The sequence below is a fragment of the Oncorhynchus clarkii genome, chromosome 13, assembly GCF_045791955.1.
Source record: "Oncorhynchus clarkii lewisi isolate Uvic-CL-2024 chromosome 13, UVic_Ocla_1.0, whole genome shotgun sequence".
In the NCBI taxonomy this organism is placed as follows: domain Eukaryota; kingdom Metazoa; phylum Chordata; class Actinopteri; order Salmoniformes; family Salmonidae; genus Oncorhynchus; species Oncorhynchus clarkii.
In genome coordinates, this window is record NC_092159.1 from 23,536,831 (window position 1) to 23,558,566 (window position 21,736).

The 21,736-nt window shown below is 43.2% G+C and overlaps 1 long non-coding RNA gene across 2 annotated transcripts; it reads left to right on the top strand.

Moving 5' to 3' along the window:
• The first annotated feature begins 193 nt into the window (after positions 1-193).
• LOC139423843 (uncharacterized) lies at positions 194-8,382 on the top strand. 2 transcript variants are annotated; one of them, XR_011635883.1, is made up of 5 exons: positions 194-433; positions 3,272-3,475; positions 5,711-5,783; positions 6,905-6,955; positions 7,347-8,382. It is a non-coding gene; the product is annotated as an uncharacterized lncRNA (long non-coding RNA). The 2 variants fall into 2 exon arrangements; XR_011635884.1 differs by having other exon boundaries at positions 3,272-3,372.
• Positions 8,383-21,736: the final 13,354 nt, after the last annotated feature.

Here is a 21,736-nt window from a genome sequence, read left to right on the forward strand (position 1 = left end):
TGATAAACAGGAAGATGATTCATCTTGAGACTTTTTCTAGTCCAGTGACTCAAGCAGAAATTCCATATGTAACTGGTATACGTGTCTAATTAGAGATTCATGAGAAAGTGCGTACACATCACATAGTGGCTTATAATAGTACAGTATCAGTGATCTCATCTGGTCTAATCCCTACCTGCTAATCCAGCCAGGTTTTAGCAGGCGTCTAGGAAAGAAGTATGGGCAGCGGACTGGAACAGGCTAACAGGCTAACGCTTACGCTACGCTAATTTGGCCCCTCCGGGTTGTGGGACAGAGAGCCCCCATGAGCTGTTCATGCTGAACCGGCCTGCCTGCTGGGTGTGTGGGCCAGGTTGATCATGTGCACCACGATCCTGATCATCTCGACCCTGTCAGTCATTCTGCGCAGACGATTCAACAACCGAGTCAAACCGTGAGTACATCCAAGCCTACACACCGATACACAATTCATCCCTTTACATTCCCTGCTTGCCAGTGTCTGGCATAGAGAAAGTCAACTGGTCTACACAGAGAGCTCCAATCCCTATCATGCTCTGGTTGGGGGCTCTAAGTTTGGTGTCCGAGGGCTATAGTCTTGTTTGATGGCTTTATTCTTGTGTGGGATTTGCAATGAGAAAGAGTCCGTTTTGCCAGCACTTGGGCTCTTCAGTTCGAATCATTTGTTTGAATCATTTGTCATCTCCTACTCATTTGTCTACTCTCTGTCTCTATTATGTGTGATGAGTATAATGCCAGTACAGAGTACACCAGATGTATTTGTTCTAGTTCCACCCAGCCTAAATTAGGCCCTCCCTGTCCTTGAATGTCATCTCAATGTGACTGTCAGAGTCTTGGAAAAGAGGCAATTCGAGATCGAGATTTGAATTGATTCAAGGTGATTTTGTGCTGCGAAGCTGGCGTCGTTAGTGTGAAGTGTGCTCAGTTAGTTCCCTGCTGAATGTCATGTTGAAGGACAGCTCTTGGAACAACCCTTCTGGGAAAAAACTGAGGTTTCTAGTAAATATGAATTGTTAACGCCACGGTGGCCATAAAACTCAAGATCATGGGGAGGAAATCAATTGCGGTACTACAGCATGAGACCCTAAATAACAGACGATCTCTTCATGCAAAGCTGAGAGAGGAAGGAAAGCTCAGTATGTGAGGCTATTTTGTTTTGAGATTTGAGGAATGTAAAAACACCACTATGATGGATGGATTGTCTATAGAGGCTTGGATGTGGTGCTTTGGATGGCAAGCTGATGCCAAATACCAGCCTGTACCCGGTGTGCCAGCCTCCCAGTCAACTCTGAACTCAAAGCAAGTTGGGCTATAAGATTGTTTACAACAACAAAAAACGACCCAAGCTTTCATCGCCTCACGTGTTGTTTTGTACCATTATGACTCATGGATTACTGTCAAGCCATTAAAATCCTTCCCTAAATTGCTTGTCAAGATAATCTTTGAGATAATCTTTCTCTGCTCACATTTGTCTAACTCTGCAAAACAAGGCAACAGGCTGTGATCGGGTTGAAAAGTTTGAGTTGAAAAGTTGAGGGTAGACATTATGGCGTTATTAGAGTTCAAACCAGTTTGTCAGGGAGGAGATGGGACAGCCTGTTCTTTCGCCATGAGATGTACGACCAATGTGAGCATTCTATTGTGTGATCAATTTGACTGGGTGGAACAGTGCTACTGTAGTGTTTCACCATCCGATCTGATAGTCATAGTCTTAGATTGGCCTGATACACTATTGGGTAACACTTTATTTGAATAGGCCATCTGTAGATGCTCTACAGACTATTTGCAGACTATCAGTAACATTTCAAATAACTATCTACTAAGCCTAACCCTAGACCTACCCCTAACCTTAACCAGGCTGTATCAGATCCGGACGTGATTGGGAGTCCCATAGGGCAGCGCACAATTGTCCCACCTAAACCGCAACCTTAGCAAGCAGTTGCTTATCAACAGATAGTTTGTTGATAGTATGATCATCTGTAGAAAATCTACAGATGGACTATCCAGACTATCCAAATAAAGAGTGACACACTACTGTCCTTGGAGAGCCTTGTTGCTGGAGAGTTGAGTAGAGAGAGAGGCCACTGAGGACATTCCCCTGACAGTCCTTCCCACAAGCACATACTTACACAGACAACGTTATAGACTCTCCTCAGCCACCCCACAGTATTACTCTCACACAACCAGTCCAAAGAAATAACACACTTTTAGTAACAGTACCTCTTCAGCAATATAAAATGACCAGATACACTTTTTTTTTTAAAATGACGGCCTACCAAAAGGCCTCCTGCGGGGACGGGGGCTAGGATTCAAAATAAATACAATTAAATAAAAACATAGTGAAATGTGTTGTTTTACAGGGTCAGCCATAGTAGTATGACACCCATGAAGCAAATGAGGGTTAAGTGTCTTGATCAAGCGCACATCAACAGATTTTATACCTTATGGGCTCAGGTATTTTAACCCGAAACCTTTCAGTTACTGGCCCAACGCTCTAACCACTAGGCTACCTTCCGCCCTGCCACCAAGTTCACTATGTAAGAGCATTCTCTCATCAGCATTCCCCATCAGCTCAGCAGATGGAGATGCCATAGTGCTGGTTGTGGCAGGAGTGGTTGGAGTATATTCAAACATCTCCCGTGGGACAGAGACCCAACGACACAGATCTTCTGTTTACCCCTGGAGCTGATTAACACTCTCTCTATGAACCTCTGGCCTGCCGTACAATCTCTGGAGGCTTGTTTTAAATCATGTAAACACACACGAGCACACACACATATACAGGCATTACAAGCGAAACAGGCTGCTTGACATATGCTCAGGTAGTAATTCTCTCCTCTGTATATTGAACACTGACTACATTACAAGGACCAAACATTTTCAATGCAGATTGTGGAACACTGCTACCCACCAACCTCGAAACAGTGACACATCACTTTGCATTGAACCAAACGGACTGTGCTTGAGCAGCTAAAAGGAGAATCCCCCTCAAAAACCAACAAAGCAACCAAAAAGCATGTCCTCAGAGTAATCTGTCTCTCTCTTTCTGGCAGGAAGTCACTGAGTCACTGAGGTAATGGTGATAGCCCATGCCAAGAGGCGAGCAGTCCCCATACTTACACTTAGAACCCCCAGAGGTATTCAGCTGTGGGAGTTTATCTGTCTCCTGTGCTAATACGATCTTTCACCTGCTGTCCACCCACCGCTCCACCCCTGCTTTCCTCTTCTCTCCTCCTTCCATCCATCCTTTCAGCGATCCGGATGAGCTGGGGGAGAAAGAGATGGCATACGTGCAGAGAGAACTGCAGCCCATGGAGAAGTGAGGCTCCCCGACCTGTCAGGCATCAGTTCCAGGTACATTACTACAGTAAAGTTGGATGTACGCCAGACCGACATAGCCTTCTAAAACATACACCTGTCATCCTCTTCGGCCTCTAACGGAGTTCACCTGCAATTTGTGAGTAAACAATACAGTTTGTTGTGTCTGTAGTAAAGCTGTAGGTCAAAGATGGGTTTAAATGATGCTGTGGGAAAGCATACCTACATCAAAGACCGTCAAGCACAGTAGGCATACTGTACAGCACCAGTCCAAATTCTGGACACACCCACTCATTCAACAATTTTTCTTTATTTTTGCTATTACTAAGACATCCAAACTACGAAATAACACATATGGAATCATGTAGTAACCAAAAAAGTGTTCAACGAATCAAAATGTGTTTTAGATTTTAGATTCTTCAAAGTAGCCACCCTTTGCCTTGATGACAGCTTTGCACACTCTTGGAATTCTTTCAACCAGCATCACCTGGAATGCTTTTCCAACAGTCTTGAAGGAGTTCCCACATATGCTGAGCACTTGTTGGCTGCTTTTTGTTCACTCTACGGTCAAACTCATCCCAAACCATCTCAATTGGGTTGAGGTTGGGTGATTGTGGAGGCCATGTCATCTAATGCAGCACTCCATCACTCTCCTTATTTGTCAAATAGCCTGGAGGTGTGTTGGGTCGTTGTACTATTGAAAAACAAATGATAGTCCCACTAAGCCCAAACCAGATGGGATGGCATATCGCTGCAGAATGCTGTGGTAGCCATGCTGGTTAAGTGTGCCTTGAATTCTAAATAAATCACAGACAGTGTCACCAACAAAGCACCCCCACAACATCACACCTCCTCCTCCATGTTTCACGGTGGGAATTACACATGCAGAGATCATCCCTTCAGCTACACTACATCTGACAAAGATCTCAAATTTGGACGTGTTTCTTGGCCCAAGCAAGTCTCTTCTTCTTGCCCTTTAGTAGGGGTTTCTTTGCAGCAATTCAACCATGAAGACCCGATTCACGCAGTCTCCTCTGAACAGTTGACGTTGAGATGTGTCTGTTATTTGGGCTGCAACTTCTGAGGCTAGTAACTCTAATGAACATATCCTCTGCTGCAGAGGTAACTCTGGGTCTTCCTTTCCTGTGAAGGTCCTCATGAGAGACAGTTTCATCATAGCGCTTGATGGTTTTTGCAGCTGCACTTGAAAAAACATTTAAGTTCTTAAATTTGTCTGCACTGGCTGACCTTCATGTCTTAAAGTAATGATGAACTGTCTCTCTTTGCTTATTTGAGCTGTTCTTGGCATAATATGGACTTGGTCTTTTACCAAATAGGGTTATCTTCTGTACACCGCCCTTACCTTGTCACAACACAACTGATTGGCTCAAACAAATGAACTTTTAATAAGGCACACCTGTTAATTTAAATGCATTCCAGGTGACTACCTCATGAAGCTGGTTGAGAGAATGCCAAGAGTATGCAAAGCTGTCATCAAGACAATGGGTGGCTTCTTTGAAGAATCTCAATATAAAATATATTTTGATTTGTTTAACACTTTTGTTGGTTTCTACATGATTCTATATGTGTTATTGCACTGTTTTAATGTATTCACTATTATTCTACAATGTAGAAAATAGTCAAAATAAAGAAAAACCCTGGAATGAGGGGGTGTGTCCAAACTTTGACTGGTGATGTAAATAAGAGCTCAAGCTCAATAGATAGGAAGTTGAATCATATCTACATATCACTTGTCGCTCCAACAGGTGGAGAAAGAGCATGAGAGAGACACAGGCTTGTTATGGGAACGGGTTCAGGAAAAAGTATAAGACCTGCTCCCTCTGGTTTCAATCCAGCAAATTAGTCAAATTAGAATCTGGAACCGCTCTTCCCCAAATGCATCTGGCTGGCTAGTCTTTTCGTTTCCATGGCAATACCAGCGAAGCTTCCTGGATGGTAGGCATCAATAACCACCCAATCAAGAGTTTAGGCTTAGTGCTAGTGAGGTGCCGCAGGCTCCGGGGCCCGCATTCACAAAAGGTCTGAGTAGGACTGCTGCTAAAGGATCCGTTTTGCCTTTTAGATCATAATGCATACGATTATACGGACAGGAGGGACCCTACTCTGAAACACATTTTTAATACGGGCCCTGGATTTACTACACGGAGACTTGGTATGACTGCAGTAGTGGATACTTTAAACAAGTGTCCAGGAGTTGAGCCAAAACCAATTTAGTCCCCAGGTGGCAGTGCGTCAGGCTAGCTAGGCACACTAAACTCTCATGGCTAACACATGTGTTTCACAGTTCAGCCTATGTACTTATACAAGACAGTCTACTGGTTTAAACTTTCTGGTTGGAAATTCCTCTTTTCAGATCCTCAGGCAGCAGCAACCAGTCGTGAACACACGGGGAAGGTGACCAGGCTGTATGGAAGGAAAAGGAACAGGTGAGAGACCAATTATTCTCGTCTAGTCTTTTCTGATTTCCAAACGTGTTCTCTATATTACTCATCCATATAACCGCATGAATAGCTACAGTTTGTCATAATTATGATTCAGCAGCAGTGCTAGGACAGTAAATCATTAAATCTGTCTTCACATCAATAATGGCTCTTTCTTTTGTCAGATCGTTTATAATGCAGAGAGAAATAAATAGATAGATCATCTTTCCCGTAGATCAAAGCCTTCTCTGTTACATGGCCAGCCCAATGACACAGCTAGTTGAGGTTGAAGTAGCTTTTCAGATATTTGAGGTTGACTAAGTCAGAGATGGTTTAGCCTTACAGGGTCGTGACTAGGGGCAGGATGTACTGAATGGCAATGAAAGAGCCTTGCCCTAACCAGAGGAACTCTAGCACACAGGGCAGAGTATCAATGTCTCGACTCAAGTTGCAAATACAGAAACAGTGTCAGTCACCTGAGACCGATAAGAGGGTGTAATCTGGCCAGAAACCCCCAGCTTTGTTTGGGCCAATTCCAAACACCAGTGGACAGGGACTGTCTGGGAGTCAGAAGGGAGAGAGCGGATGCTTCTTCAGCATGCCTGGAGCAGAGGATAGAAGGGTGGCTTGTGCTCGCCTGCCAGGGCACTGGAGAGACGTGAGGGAGTGGAGCATAGAGAAGAGACAGAGCCACAGAGTAAGACGTCTCTCACCTGCACAATCTCTCTGTGTTTTGTCATCTCAGGCAAACTACCAACACTCCATTGTTACCTTGGAAGGGTTTTACTCTTCTGCTATGTCGTTTTTGTAGTATGTGACTGTGTGATGAGGCGACTTAGAAATGTCACTTCATCAAGACTTGAGACAAGAACCAAGGGTACGCACAGTTACTGGGGAGAAATCCAGCATGCGGCTAAATGTTTCATGGCTACGCGAGGCGGAAAACGTCTCCCTTTGCAAAACTAGGCCTAGTGTGATAAAATGTGGCATAAAGAGATTCTGTTTCGCAACAACGACTCGCTCTCTTTGAATGATTCATGTCCTTGCGTGTCAGCTGCTTATCATCCCCTGGTCTGCCTGGTCTCTCTTTTCCCCTCTCTACCTCGACCTCTCTCTCTCTTTCACAGATGTGGGTCCAGGATGTCGAAAGTGTCCTCAGTTCAATGGCTAGGCAACTGGTGAGTCGATCCAAGTCTCTGTGTGATTTTGTGATTGCCACCACTCTAGCGGACATCTGTGTTGTTTGAAGTTGAATTCTGGAAACGTGTTTCGAAGGACAACCTCGTCTTTGGCCATTCCCTGTACAGGAATATTTACACATTGATTTATCCTGTCAGCTGATAAAGGCTTTGAACCATGTGCTAAAGGAGATACGTCTACAGCCTGAAAACTCCATACTCAATAGACAAAATAGTTACAGTTTGTAATAGTATCAACAACAAAAAGTTTTTCAGGATGGTTTCGTTGCTTTTAACCTGTGTCACACCATTGAGGCAGACAGTAGTATTAGTAAGTTAGATAGTCGGCAGCTAACTTACAAACTAACTGCCTCTCTCTTCCCTCTCCCAGTGTGCTTCCCTGGATAAATATCCTCGCCATGAGCCTGGGGATGGCTCAAACCACTTCTCCCCTTCCTTCCAAGACTGGTTTCCCTCCCGTCATCCAGCCCTTACTTACAGACAGCTGTAGGTCCTCTACACCCACAGACTGAAGAGCCATGGAACATATTGCTCGGCAGCTAAAATGGACAATGGCAGAACGAAGCCTTCATTATTGATTGATTTGAAATGTTTATCGGTGTGAATCATCTAGAAACCACCATAGGTAGTGCTGCCACAGAGGAGGAGTCAAAGATATTCAGTTATATACCAGAGCTCATGAAAATACATTTCTACCCTTGTCTGAATCTCTCCATTTCAGGGTATGCATTGAAAGCAAAGAGGAACAAATGGGATGCAACCGTTCCAAAGCATGATGTGTACTCATCTATGATAAGTTTGACATTCTGGAGAAGTGTAATCATATAAAGACACAGATGTCCTCCAAGAGTCACACTCTAATAAAGGATGATGATAAGTCAAACAGAGTCCAGAGTTTACAGTCTGACCTTCTCTGGTCCAAGAAGCTAGAGACCAATTCTTCCCTCACGCAACCCTCCCCTCAATTAAATAAACTTGTGATTTATCTGAGCTACTCTCTGTTGTATCTTTGTCTGAAAATGTTGGAAATCTGCCAGTGGAAACAGAACACACATATCAGTCTGTACACCAAATGTTTAAAAAGAAAGGAAAAAAAGGCACGTTCGGGTACATTCCAATACCCATTAACTTTGACCTGCAGACCACTTGACTAAGTATCCATTTGAGAAGTTATTGATCCTATTGAATGCTCTGTGGCTTAGGAGGGAAATGGGACTGTGTGGTTGGTAGTTGAATGATTTCTTGGAAGCAGATATGATTTGGTGTCTATATATAGGGTCTCAACAGACGGAGCACTGCGACCTGTACTGTGTCAGCTGACTTCCTGGTCCCAAGTCTCCTCGGTCCCCCAAATGAGATCCAAGACGCCATGCTTCCTGGCTGATTAAATAAATGATTGAATCCTTGTTGTTGCTGTTGATTTTCTCCTGTTGTCCTGGGGATTTCATTGGCTTGTTTGTTTTCGTCCGTCAGCGTCACAAAGGGAAGGCAAGTCTTTTTTTTTTTTTTTACGAAAAAGTACAAAATGCATTGCCATAAAGGGATTTGGGCGGCATTTAGATCCACTCTATTTAAGGGACATTTTCACAATCATCTCCAGTAAGTCGGACCCCAGTAAGACTACCTGTCGCCGTTGGCGTCGGCTAATTGAGATTCTAATAAATTTTAAAATCTAAGCACCACCCCAACAGTAACATACGCGAAAAAGCTGGCTTCTATGTTTTGTAGTAGAAAAGATGGCGGAAAGTAAGTGTTTCCAATGACATCATCAACCAATTAGTAGACAATTACTAGGCAATTATTAGGTAATGCCTACTTATAATTGCTTAAAATCACACTAGCTTCTGTCCTCCTCTGGGTAATTTGACTTCAATACAAAACCTAGGAGGCTTGTGGTTCTCACCACCTTCCATAGACTTACACAGTAACTATGACAACGTCCGGAGGACGTCCGGAGGACGTCCTCAAACTTATCATAGCTCTTGCAGCATGAACTGGCATGTTGTCCACCCAGTCAACGGATTAGGGAATGAATCTAGTACTGAAAGCATAAGCTACAGCTAGCCAGCACTGCAGTGGTGAGTAGTAGACTCAAAGAGAAAGACAATAGTTGAACAAATTAATTTCTTCCTAAATTAAGGAGAGGCAAGAGAGAGAGAGAGAGAGAGAGAGAGAGAGAGAGAGAGCTATATTTGGTTATATTGTTTTTACTTTCACTTAGCTAGCAAATACAGCAAGCTAGTTTAGCCTACTCAAACACCCGGGTAAAACAGAGAGGGATGCTATGTTGGCTAGCTGGCTGTGGCTATCCAACACTCAAACTCTTCCAAGTCAAGGAAATGTTTTGGTTTTATTAATGTATTACTGCTAAACTGCTTTCTGACTGTACACTGTACTGCATGATTGTAGCGGGTTTTCTAACCCATTAGTTTTAGTAGTTCTAGTTGATGATGACATGACAACAATGTAGGCTGTGTGTAGCGGTTAGCGGTCCTAATATGAAGGTTCGGCTTAGACGTTGTTTTTCTGCCTGGTTTCAGAGAATTGATGTTGTGCACTGAAGTTCACAAGCGAAGGGAAAAGGTGAGAGGAGGAGAGCGTGTAGAAAGACAGTTGCGAGTAAAGTGATCATGCTGTTTTTATGTGGCTGCTATGAAAGTGAGCTGTTTTTGTGTGATCAGGGGTGTGATCATTCCGCCAATTCTGTTGAAAAAGGTTTCTTAAACAGAAGCAAACGGAACGAAACGGGGAGTAACATACCTGAATTTGTCCAATAGAAACTCTCAATTGCAACTGTTGGACTAATGATTGTAACCCTTGATCAGCTAGATGCAGGCAAAGAGTGTGCAAGGTGGTTTTGAATGTGTCACTGTCTGTCACCTTGATTACTCAAAATTCTCTCAACCTGTGCATCTGCGTTTTAGGCTAGGTTGTAGCAACCTCATGATGGGTACAGGGGAAATTAGAGTATCATGTAGCACTGACTGGACAAACTACCAACTCCCAACCGTACATGGCACAATGTCAGTCGCACCCAGCAGAAAATAATGGGGATAATATGTACCCTGTGCATCTCCCGCCCGCCTGCCAAGCGCACACTCTTAATCCGGCTCTGTAATCAAGAGGATGCAGGACATGCATATCAGGCGGAGAGTGGCGATAGCACTCCCTATCTCGCTGCCGGCACGATGCTCCCTAGTGTCTCAAATTAAGAGGTGAAAGCAAGGAGCTTTTGTGCAGTGAGTGGAGCAGAGCGGAGCAGAGGCTCCTGTGGGTAATGAGCATGGCCTTCCTGCTCTCCTCTCTCTGGCTGGCAGACCTGGAGAGATAATTTAATGGCCAGAACTGAGGACAGGGCCATGCTGCTCTAATGGAACCTGATAGAGAGGGGCCAGGGGACAGAGAGATAGTTAGGGCCTATTATACTGTAAACTGGGTTATCCGAGGCCTGAATGCTGATTGGTATAACAGACCGTATACCATGGGTATGACAAAACATTTATTTTTACTGCTCTAATTACGTTGGTAACCAGTTTATAATAACATTAAGGCACCTCGGGGGTTTGGGGTATAGGACCAATATATCACGGCTAAGGGCTGTGTCCAGGCACTCCGCATTGCGTCATTCATAAGAACAGCCCTTAACCATGGTATATTGGCCATATACCACACCCCTCATGCCTCATTGCTTAAACAGAGTCTGCACAGCAACTCTCAAATCAATGTATGCCCAGGTACTGGAGCCCATTGCTGGTCTCACGTCTCATTAGCCTAATATTTGCATGGGTCCAAGCCCAAACATTGATAAACACAAACAGAGATGGAGACAGAGAGGTAGAGGTAGAGACTGGGGGAAAGAGAGCGAAAGGGATTAACTGATTGACCAGTAGGAGTTTTAAGTTCCCGAGAGAATTGTCTCACCATGCACAATATCTAGTTGCTTTTTAACATTAATAAGGCAAGTGCAGAGCACATGAAGGCACTGGCACACATCCCTCAGCCTTCTACTTATCCCCCTTTCCTCCGGTCCTCCTGGCCCCCAGGTTCCTCTCCTCTTTGCCCCTTTCCCATTCCTCTATTCCTTTCTACTCCATTCCCTATTCTTTCTACCCCCAATTTCCTCTCCTCTACCCCCTCTCCAACCATCTGTCCCCCATTACTCCTGTCCTTGTAACCCACATGTTTTTCCTCCCCTACCCTCCCTTCCTCCAGAGGGATTAAGGCCTGTGGATAACCCAACCCACCCAATCTCCTGAGGTAATCCTCACAGAGTGGGGCAGCATAATGAACCCTGGGCTGATACAGCAGCCTCCCGCAGCAACCCTCAAACAACTGACAAGAGGCTCTGCAGGCAATTACATCAAGCTTGAGGGCACTCAAAACACTCAGCCTCCCTCCACTCCGCAGGGGTCACAGGGTCAGGTGTCAGGGACTCATCCTTCTTCTATCCACAATGGCAAGGTATCCTTTCGATTCGGCTTTTCTTCATTCTCTCACTCATAGTTGCCACTTCAGGCACGAGGGAACACTCAGGGGCGCTGAGAAGCTGCATCTAATTGGCCTTGCATTAGCATAGAGAAATGACCCTCTGTGTTTGGCGGTGGAGGGGTTGAAGAAGCCTAGCTAACAACAAACGTTCCAACAACTTTAGAGAATGTTCCCTTGAGAATCTCATTAGGTCATTACCTAACGTTTTCCTAGGAACTTTCAAGTGATGTGCAAGGACTGTTTCCAAGAGAACATTCCCTAAACTGTCAAACAGAACTTACCCAGAATGTCGTGACCATGTTCTCAGAATATTCAGTATTAATGTTATTGTCACGACTCTCGAAGAAGTCGATCCCACTCCTTGTTCGGGCGGCGTTCGGCGGTCGACGTCACCGATCTTCTAGCCCTCGCCGCTCCACCTTTCATTTTCCACTTGTTTTGTCTTGTTTGTCCGCACACCTGGTTTACATCCCCTCATTACTCTACGTGTATATTATCCTCTGTTCCTCCCATGTCTGTGTGTGGTATTGTTTGGTCGTTATGTGTGTGATGCTACAGGCTGGTTTTGCGCCAGGGCCTCCCACTCCTCTCTCTATTCTGGTTAGAGACAGTTTGCGCTGTTCTGTGAAGGGAGTAGTACACAGCATTGTACGAGATCTTCAGATTCTTGGCAATTTCACGCATGGAATAGCCTTCATTTCTCAGAACAAGAATAGACTGGTGAGTTTCAGAAGAAAGTTATTTGTTTCTAGCCATTTTGAGCCTGTAATCAACTAGTCTAAAGAAGGCCAGTCTTATCGCTTCTTTAACCAGCACAACAGTTTTCAGCTGTGCTAACATAATTGCAAAAGGGTTTTCTAATGATCAATTAGCCTTTTTAAAATTATAAACTTGGATTAGCTTACACACTGTGCCATTGGAAAATAGGAGTGATGGTTGCTGATAATGGGCCTCTGTACGCCTATGTAGATATTCCATAAAAAATCTGCCATTTTCAGCTACAATAGTCATTTACAACATTAACAATGTCTACACTGTATTTCTGATCAATTTGATGTTATTTTATTGGACAAAAAAAATGCTTTTCAAGGACATTTCTAAGTGACCCCAAACTTTTGAACGATAGTGTACATTAAGTAAATGCTGTAAATCATTTCGAATTCCTATATTAAGCAATCCAGACAGCATGATTTTCTTGTTTATTATTTTGTAACATTATTTACAAACAAAGCATGTGTTTAGTGTGTCCGCCAGATCAGAGGCAGTAGGGATGACAACATGTTCTCTTGATAAGTGTGTGAATAGGGCGATGTTCCTGTCCTGTAAACCATTTAAAATGTAACGAGTACTTTAGGCATTTAAAATGTAACGAGTACTTTAGGCATTTAAAATGTAACGAGTACTTTAAGCATTTAAAATGTAACAAGTACTTTAAGCATTTAAAATGTAACGAGTACTTTAAGCATTTAAAATGTAACGAGTACTTTAAGCATTTAAAATGTAACGAGTACTTTAAGCATTTAAAATGTAACGAGTACTTTAAGCATTTAAAATGTAACGAGTACTTTAAGCATTTAAAATGTAACGAGTACTTTAAGCATTTAAAATGTAACGAGTACTTTAAGCATTTAAAATGTAACGAGTACTTTAAGCATTTAAAATGTAACGAGTACTTTTGGGTGTCAGAAAGAATATATGGGTGTAAAAAGTACATATTTTTAGGAATGTAGTGGAAAAAAAGTAAATGTTGTTAAAAATATACATAGTAAAGTACAGATACCCCCTAAAATATACTTAAGTAGTACTTCAAATCATTTTTACTTAATACCACTGAACATTGCAAGAATATTCCAGTGTTTTATGAGGGTTAGTTTTCTAGACACATTTCATGGGAACATTACAGGAACATTCATGTGTTCAGTTTTCAGAGGGTTAGGAGTATATTCCATCAACGTCACACCAAACATACACAGAACATGGTTGCCATGTTCTCAAAATACAAGGTATTAACGATCTAGACACGTTTTATGTTTTCAACTTACAAATTTGCCAAACTTTGACATACATGATTCCATTGCATTGCATTGTCTGTGTCAGTTCATCTGACTATTTTCTCATCATTAATTTAATTGATTCATTACAGACATTTTCTATATACAGTACCAGTCAAAAGTTTGGACACCTGCCCATTCAAGGGTTTTTCTTTATTTGTACTATTTTCTTTTTTTGTAGAATAATAGTGAAGACATCAAACTATGAAAAAACACATGGAATCATGTAGTAATTCCATATGTGTTAAACAAATCAAAATATATTTAAGATTTTAAATTATTCAAAGTAGCCACACTTTGCCTTGATGACAGATTTACACACTCTTGGCATTCTCTCAACCAGCTTCATGAGGTAGTCACCTGAAATGCATTTCAATTAACAGGTGTGCCTTGTTAAAAGTTAATTTGTGGAATTTATTTCCTTCTTCATGCGTTTGAGCCAATCAGTTGTTTTGTGACAAGTAGAGGTGGTATACAGAAAATGGCCCAATTTGGTAAAGGACCAAGTCCATATTATGATAAGAACATCTCAAATGAGCAAAGAGAAATGACAGTCAATTATTACTTTAAGACACAAAGGTCATTCAAGAACTTTGAAAGTTTCTTCAAGTGGAGTCGCAAAAAACCATCAAGCGTTGTGATGAAACTAGCTCTCATGAGGACCGCCACAGTAAAGGAAGGCCCAGAGTTACATCTGCTGCAGTGGATAAGTTCAGTAGAGTTACCAGCCTCAGAAAATGCAGCCCAAATAAATGCTACGCAGAGTTCGAGTAACAGACACATCTCAACATCAACTGTTCAGGGGAGACTGCGTGAATCAGGCCGTCATGGTCGAATTGCTGCAAAGAAACCACTACTAAAAGACACCGACATAAGAAGAGACTTGCTTGGGCCAAGAAACACAAGCAATGGACATTAGACCGGTGGAAATCTGCCCTTTGGTCTGATGAGTCCAAATGTGAGATTTTTGTGTCTTTGTGAGATGGAGAGTCTTTGTGAGATGGAGAGAAGGTGAACGGATGATCTACATGTGTGGTTCAGGAGCAGGAGGTGTGATGGTGTGGGAGTGCTTTGCTGGTGACACTTTCTGTTATTTATTTAGAATTCAAGTCACACTTAACCACATGGCTACCATACATTCTGCAGCAATACGCCATCCCATCTGGTTTTCTCTTAGTGAGACTATTTTTTGTTTTTCAACAGGACAATGACCCAACACACCTCGAGGCTGTGTACGGGCTATTTGACCAAGAAGGAGTGTGATGGAGTGCTGCATCATATAACCTGGCCTCCACAATCACCCAAACTCACCCTAATTGAGATGGTTTGGACTGCAGAGTGAAGGAAAAGCAGCCAACAAGTGCTCAGCATATGTGGGAGCTCCTTCAAGACTGTTGGAAAAGCATTCCTCATGAAGCTGGTTGAGAGAATGCCAAAAGTGTGCAAAGCTGTCATCAAGGCAAAGGGTGGCTACTTTGAAGAATCTCAAATCAAAAATATATTTTGATTTGTTTAAAATGTTTTTGGTTACTGCATGATTCCACGTGTTATTTCATCGTTTGGATGTCTTCACTATTATCCTACAATGTAGAAAATAGTACAAATAAAGAAAAACCCTTGAATGAGTAGGTGTGTGTCACGACTTCTACCAAAGGTAGCTCCTCTCCCTGTTTGGGCGGCGCTCGGCGTCGCCGGTCTACTAGCCATCACCGATCCCTTTTTCCTTTTCTATTTGTTTTGTCTTTGGTTCTTTTTCACACCTGGTTTCATTTGAGTTCATTTCTGTGTGTATATATGTACCCTGTTGCCTGCCTAAGTTTGTGCGGGATTAGTCTTTCATTGTGATGTGCTCGGTTAGGTTATGCCGTTATTTGTTTTCACAGATATTGTCGGAACTTTGTTTTTTCCTCCGTGCGTTTGTGCGGGTTCTCTGTTGTCGAGGGCGTTGTACTTTTTCGATTGTGCCATTCCTGTGCTGGTGGACTTTCCTATTTAAACACGCTTCTCAGACATCCCTGCTCTCCTGCGCCTGACTCCTACACCTACCACTTAGACGCACATTATCACAGAGTGTCCAAACTTTTGACCGACAGTGTATATATCTAGTTGGTGGGGCTTATTACTCTATTTTAATGTTACTCCTTGATCACTATGATAAATAAAATAGTTTTTCTTGGGTATACTTCGAAGTGCAAAGTGTAGCAATACAAGTGAAATCAGTCACTGACACAGACTTGGGGCTGTAGATCGGAATACTGTGAGCCAAGAGGTTGTGAGTTCAAATCCCTAGGTGAGGACATAATAATGAATGTATACATTGACATGCTTGTTAAGTTGAAAACAATGTTTGTGTTGTGTGTCCTTACCCTTTCCAACAGAAAAAGAGCTGTGAGCAAAGAGCAATCAGATAAAGTCAAATGTTACTTGTCACATGCTTTGTAAGCAACAGGTGTGGACTAACAGTGAAATGCATACATATGGTCCCTTCCCAACAATACAGAGATATAGAAAATTACAAATCAGAATAATGATAGTAATAGTATGTATGGGTACAAGGTAATTGAGGTAGATACTGTATGTACATATAACTAGACATAAAGTGCCTTGATGGGCTTACCAACAGTAACAAGGGGCAATGTGTAATGAAACAAATGTTTCTCGGGACTGCATTCGTGCTTTCGTGCTTTCGTGCATTCGTGCTTTTCCACTGAAAGGCACATAAGTGTGCTGATGGGTTCCGGCTTCAAGGCTCCGATAAACACATCACACTGGATCTGGCTGAAGAGATGCCACACATCAGCGATACCCACTGGCCGCGGGTCTCACATTGTTGCATAAACGGGCTGACGTTCAAAGAGTTAAATGGAGTCGCTTTAAATGAAACAGGCAAGTCGGCCCTGTCATTTCACAAGACTGCCTCCCACTCATACAGCACGAGTCCACATGACACACATCAACATGCATATCATCATTTTAGGCTAACCCCCACAAAACAACAAAGTCAGAACAACTCCCAACAACCAAACCAGGTCATGGGAATGAGGGTGATGAGAATGACCCAGTGCCACTACCCCCCACCCACACGCAATGACTAGTGATCCCCCACCTTGGAGGGGGGAGCCTGGGCTTCCCCTGCCTGCCTGTCTCCACTGGATGGTGTCCCCCTCCACATCAAGGGCATGAGTCACCCTTCTGGCCTTACTCACCCCTCAGGCAGGCAGCCCTGGATGGTATGGATGGGTGGAAGAGTTGAGGAGTAGGGGGAGAGAAGGCTGAGTGTCTGAAGAAACAGAGCAGAATTAAGGGGAAGGGGGCGTAAGAGGGAAAGCCAGTACGACAGGCGGCAAACCCTCTGTAAGTCCTCAGAACTAAGAGGCCCAGACGGGGGACTTTGTCTTGGTTGACTTCATAACTGTAGAGACATGACAGTCTCTCCCTGCCTCCCGCTTTGTGTGTGTGTGTGCCTGTGTGTGTGCACAGGTGTGCGTTTGTGTGTGCGTGTGTGTGTGCATGCGTGTTTCCTATAGCTGGTGTGATCATAACAACATAACAATATACAGTAACTCAAGTCCTTCTGTTCACCTGACTTAGAATTCCTCACAATCAAATGCCGATCGCATTATCTACCAAGGGAATTTTCTTCGATTATAATCACAGCCATATATATTCCATCTCAAGCAGACACATTGATGGCCCTGAACGAACTTTATTTGACTCTATGTAAACTGGAAACCACATATCCTGAGACTGCATTCATTGTAGCTGGGGATTTAAATAAGGCTAATCTGAAAACAAGACCTAAATTCTATCAGCATATCGATTGCGCCACCAGGGCTGGTAAAACCCTGGATCAATGTTATTCTAACCTCCGCGACGCATATAAGGCCCTCCCCCGCCCTCCTTTCGGAAAAGCTGACCACGACTCCATTTTGTTGCTTACAGCCTACAGACAGAAACTAAAGCAAGAAGCTCCCGCGCTCAGGTCTGTTCAACGCTGGTCCGACCAATCAGATTCCACGCTTCAAGACTGCTTCGATCACGTGGATTGGGATATGTTCTGCATTGCGTCTAACAACAACATTGACGAATACGCTGATCCGGTGAGCGAGTTCATTAGAAAGTGCATCGGCGATGTCGTACCCACAGCAACTATAAAAGCATTCCCAAACCAGAAACCGTGGATTGATGGGAAGCTCGTGGATTGATGGGAAGCCCAGGCTCTCCCCTCCAAGGTGGGGGATCACTAGTCATTGCGTGTGGGTCCCACAAGGGTGCGTTCTGAGCCCTCTCCTGTACTCCCTGTTCACCCACGACTGCGTGGCCATCCACGCCTCCAACTCAATCATCAATATTGCGGACGACACTACTGTGGTAGGCTTGATTACCAACAACGACGAGACGGCCTACAGGGAGGAGGTGAGGGCCCTCAGAGTGTGGTGTCAGGAAAATAACCTCACACTCAACGTCAACAAAACTAAGGAGATGATTGTGGACTTCAGGAAACAGCAGAGGGAGCACCCCCCTATCCACATCAACGGGACAGTAGTGGAGAGGGTAGTAAGTTTTAAGTTCCTCGCCGTACACATAACGGACAAACTGAATTGGTCCACCCACACAGACAGCATTGTGAAGAAGGCGCAGCAGCGCCTCTTCAACCTCAGGAGGCTGAAGAAATTTGTCTTGTTCCTGAAAACCCTCACAAACTTCTACAGATGCACAATCGAGAGCATCCTGTCGGGCTGTATCACCGCCTGGTACGGCAACTGCTCCGCCCACAACCGTAAGGGTAGTGAGGTCTGCACAACGTATCACCAGGGGCAAACTACCTGCCCTCCAGGACACCTACACCACCCGATGTCACAGGAAGGCCATAAAGATCATCAAGGACCACAACCACCCGAGCCACTGCCTGTTCACCCCGCTATCATCCAGAAGGCGAGGTCAGTACAGGTGCATCAAAGCAGGGACCGAGAGACTGAAAAACAGCTTCTATCTCAAGGCCATCAGACTGTTAAACAGCCACCACTAATATTGAGTGGTTGCTGCCAACATACTGACTCAACTCCAGCTCACTTTTATAATGGAAATTGATGGAAATTGATGTACAAAATGTACCACTAGCCACTTTAAACAATGCCACTTAATATAATGTTTACATACCCTACATTACTCATCTCATATGTATATACTGTACTCTATATCATCTACTGCATCTTGCCATCTTTATGTAATACATGTATCACAAGCCACTTTAAACAATGCCACTTAATATAATGTTTACATACCCTACATTACTCATCTCATATGTATATACTGTACTCGATACCATCTACTGAATCTTGCTTATGCCGTTCTGTACCATCACTCATTCATATATTTATGTACATATTCTTTATCCCTTTACACTTGTGTGTATAAGGTAGTAGTTGTGGAATTATTAGGTTAGAATACTCGTTGGTTATTACTGCATTGTCGGAACTAGAAGCACAAGCATTTCGCTACACTCGCATTAACATCTTCTAACCATGTGTATGTGACAAATCAAATTTGATTTGATTTAGCTGATACAATGATCTGCCTCAATCTAAGCAGCATAATAAAATAAACAGCTAAACCCCTCAATTTAAGCTAGAGATATCAGTCTCACCACTGCGTCTCAATCCACCACATCTGCCTATGTCGGCCTTCCACATCCCCGGTGGAAGGTGGCCGAGCTACAGCGGTGTTTGTCAGACCATGAGACATCCTGGAAATCGGTCTTCTCATGAAACCGTCTGTAGTGTCAGAACGGCCTACAAACTGTAATGACCACTCTGTGGAAAGGGGAGACTCACAAGAACGCAATGGTGAGCTACAAACTATTATGACCCCACTAAGGTAAGGGGGGTCTCTCACAAACACAATAGTGTTCTCCATTATCCTCTATGACCTCTCGCCTGAAGGTAAACAATAGAAACAAATGGAAGTATGGAGGTAGTTTTGTGCCAACAAAAATAAGGGGTTAAATGTGTCTTTAAAACAACAACAATATTTCCTGAGCTTTCTTATATCTCCTTGATATAGAACATACACTTCTAAACCTTATTCTTTATGATGCATTTTTTACTCTTTTTTTTTACCATTTATGAATGTTTTATTCAATGCTTTTCTATGGGCTGTAGTCGTAAAGGCCAAATTGAATATTTGGGTCCCATCCGCTGAGGATTGAAGTACAAATAGAGAATAGAGAGGTTCAGCCAGGTAGAACATAATGAGCACTTGACATCTCTGCACCTTGGCAACCAGATAACACTCCTGAGTTATTTATCCAAAATCCAAATCAATGAAATTGCTTTTTAGACCGATGTGGCCTGTTGTGGTTGAGCACGGAGTGCAAGTCTTCAAGGAGTGACTATTGTGCTGTGGCTGCTGTAGCTACATCTCAGAAGTTAATTGGTGATTGAGGCCAAGGTTATCTGAGGAGAATACATCTGCAGAGGTGTGACTGATAGAGAAAATAGAGCAGGTCATTTAGAATGGTCCTCTCATAAGTCTTATAAAGTAAAAGGGGTTTGGACCTCCTGAAAAGGACTAGATGGGAGGCTGTGTCCCCCTTGGAGGGCAGCCTGGTCTCAGAGCAATACAAAATATACTTTACGTATTTCTGAGCACCTCAAAGACATATGATACCTACTAATTTACATATGATACCAGAAACGAAAGTAGGGAGGTTGGTTGGGGAGGATGGGTGGGCGTAATCTGAGACAATCCAAAGTTTGCATGTTCAAGTCGGGAACAACTGTAGCATTTTAGTTAGCCCTTGGATTGAAAGTTACCTATCTAAAAGAACAGAGGGTTTTTTCTCTAATGCAAATTCGACTGAGTGTGGTGTACAGCAGAGCAGCCAGCTTGGGCCATTTTTGTTTTCTGATTTTACTAATGACCTTCCACTGACCTTTAATAAAGCCTGTGTGTCTATGTACACTGACGACTTAACAGTTTACACACCAGCTCCATGTTTTGTTTCCTGTTTGGAGCCAGCTAATTGGGAATCCTAATAAAATACAGAAAAATGCTAAATACTCAACTTAATCCAATTCACCTACGTAAATTCACCTAACCTTTGTCATTTTAGCTCTGCTCTAAACTTTGTAGTTAGTTCCCCTAACTGGCAACTTAAATTCTCCCTGTAATTCTCCTTTGTTATTATGCGCAATAAGCAACCTGGTCTCAGATAAAGACGTGCAATACTATACGTCCTCCAAGAAGTACGATATTGTAAGACTGCTATTCCATTCATAATGTAACCTAATGTAATGTAGCGTATCATACTAAATAGAGTGTCACAGATTTAGGTACAGAATGATATAAATTGCCCTGAAACCACATTGCGGAAGTGCATAGGCTAGAAAGCTCACAGCTGGAGTGATGAGGTAAAAAAAGACTCAAGAGTTGCCATTTTCAGTCCACTCAGAGAATTCTCAGCTGCGTAATTTTGTGTCAATGAGGAGTCCACATCTTCACGTCTCCCCCCCAATTTGAAATCAAAAGCGTCTTTGTGGAGAAATTGATCGGATTCTGTGATCTATATAGTCGCAAGCTGGGGGAACCGGCATGTTTCCAGAAATGTACACACAAGCACACTCGTACAGACACACACACACACCATAAAACACATTACATAACATATACATTTTGATATTCCCTTCCCTATTAACCTTGAAAGCATACATTTTTTAAACACTCACTATCCAAGCGGGAATGCATCTACCCTTCTTTTCAGCGTGGATTAGGGAGGGGGTTAACACAGTAGCTTTTAGTAGCACATCATGTGGTACAAGACTTGCATACGAATGAGATCATCTCGTCTCTCCTCCGGGCCCAGGTGTTTACTGAGACCCATAATTTCCATCTGCATAAACTCATTCAACCCTCCCTCCCACAGCAGGCTAGCTAGAGAAATGTGCCAATGCCTTGAGCACCAGCCCAGCCAACTACTGCCTCTCATTATGGATGCCCAAAGCATGATAACATGGACTCTGATTTTCAAACAAGGAGGTGGTCAGATTGAGGGAACACTCACCTTGAGTTCAGTCTGCTCCCTGGGTCCAAAATTGCGTTGTGGCGTCTAAAATTGTGTTACTGGCAATTCAGTAACCAAAAATTATAGTCTTTCATTTGGCAAAGCATTATGGCAACATGAGCTTTGGTCTGTTCTCTGATCCAATCCAACACTGCCATC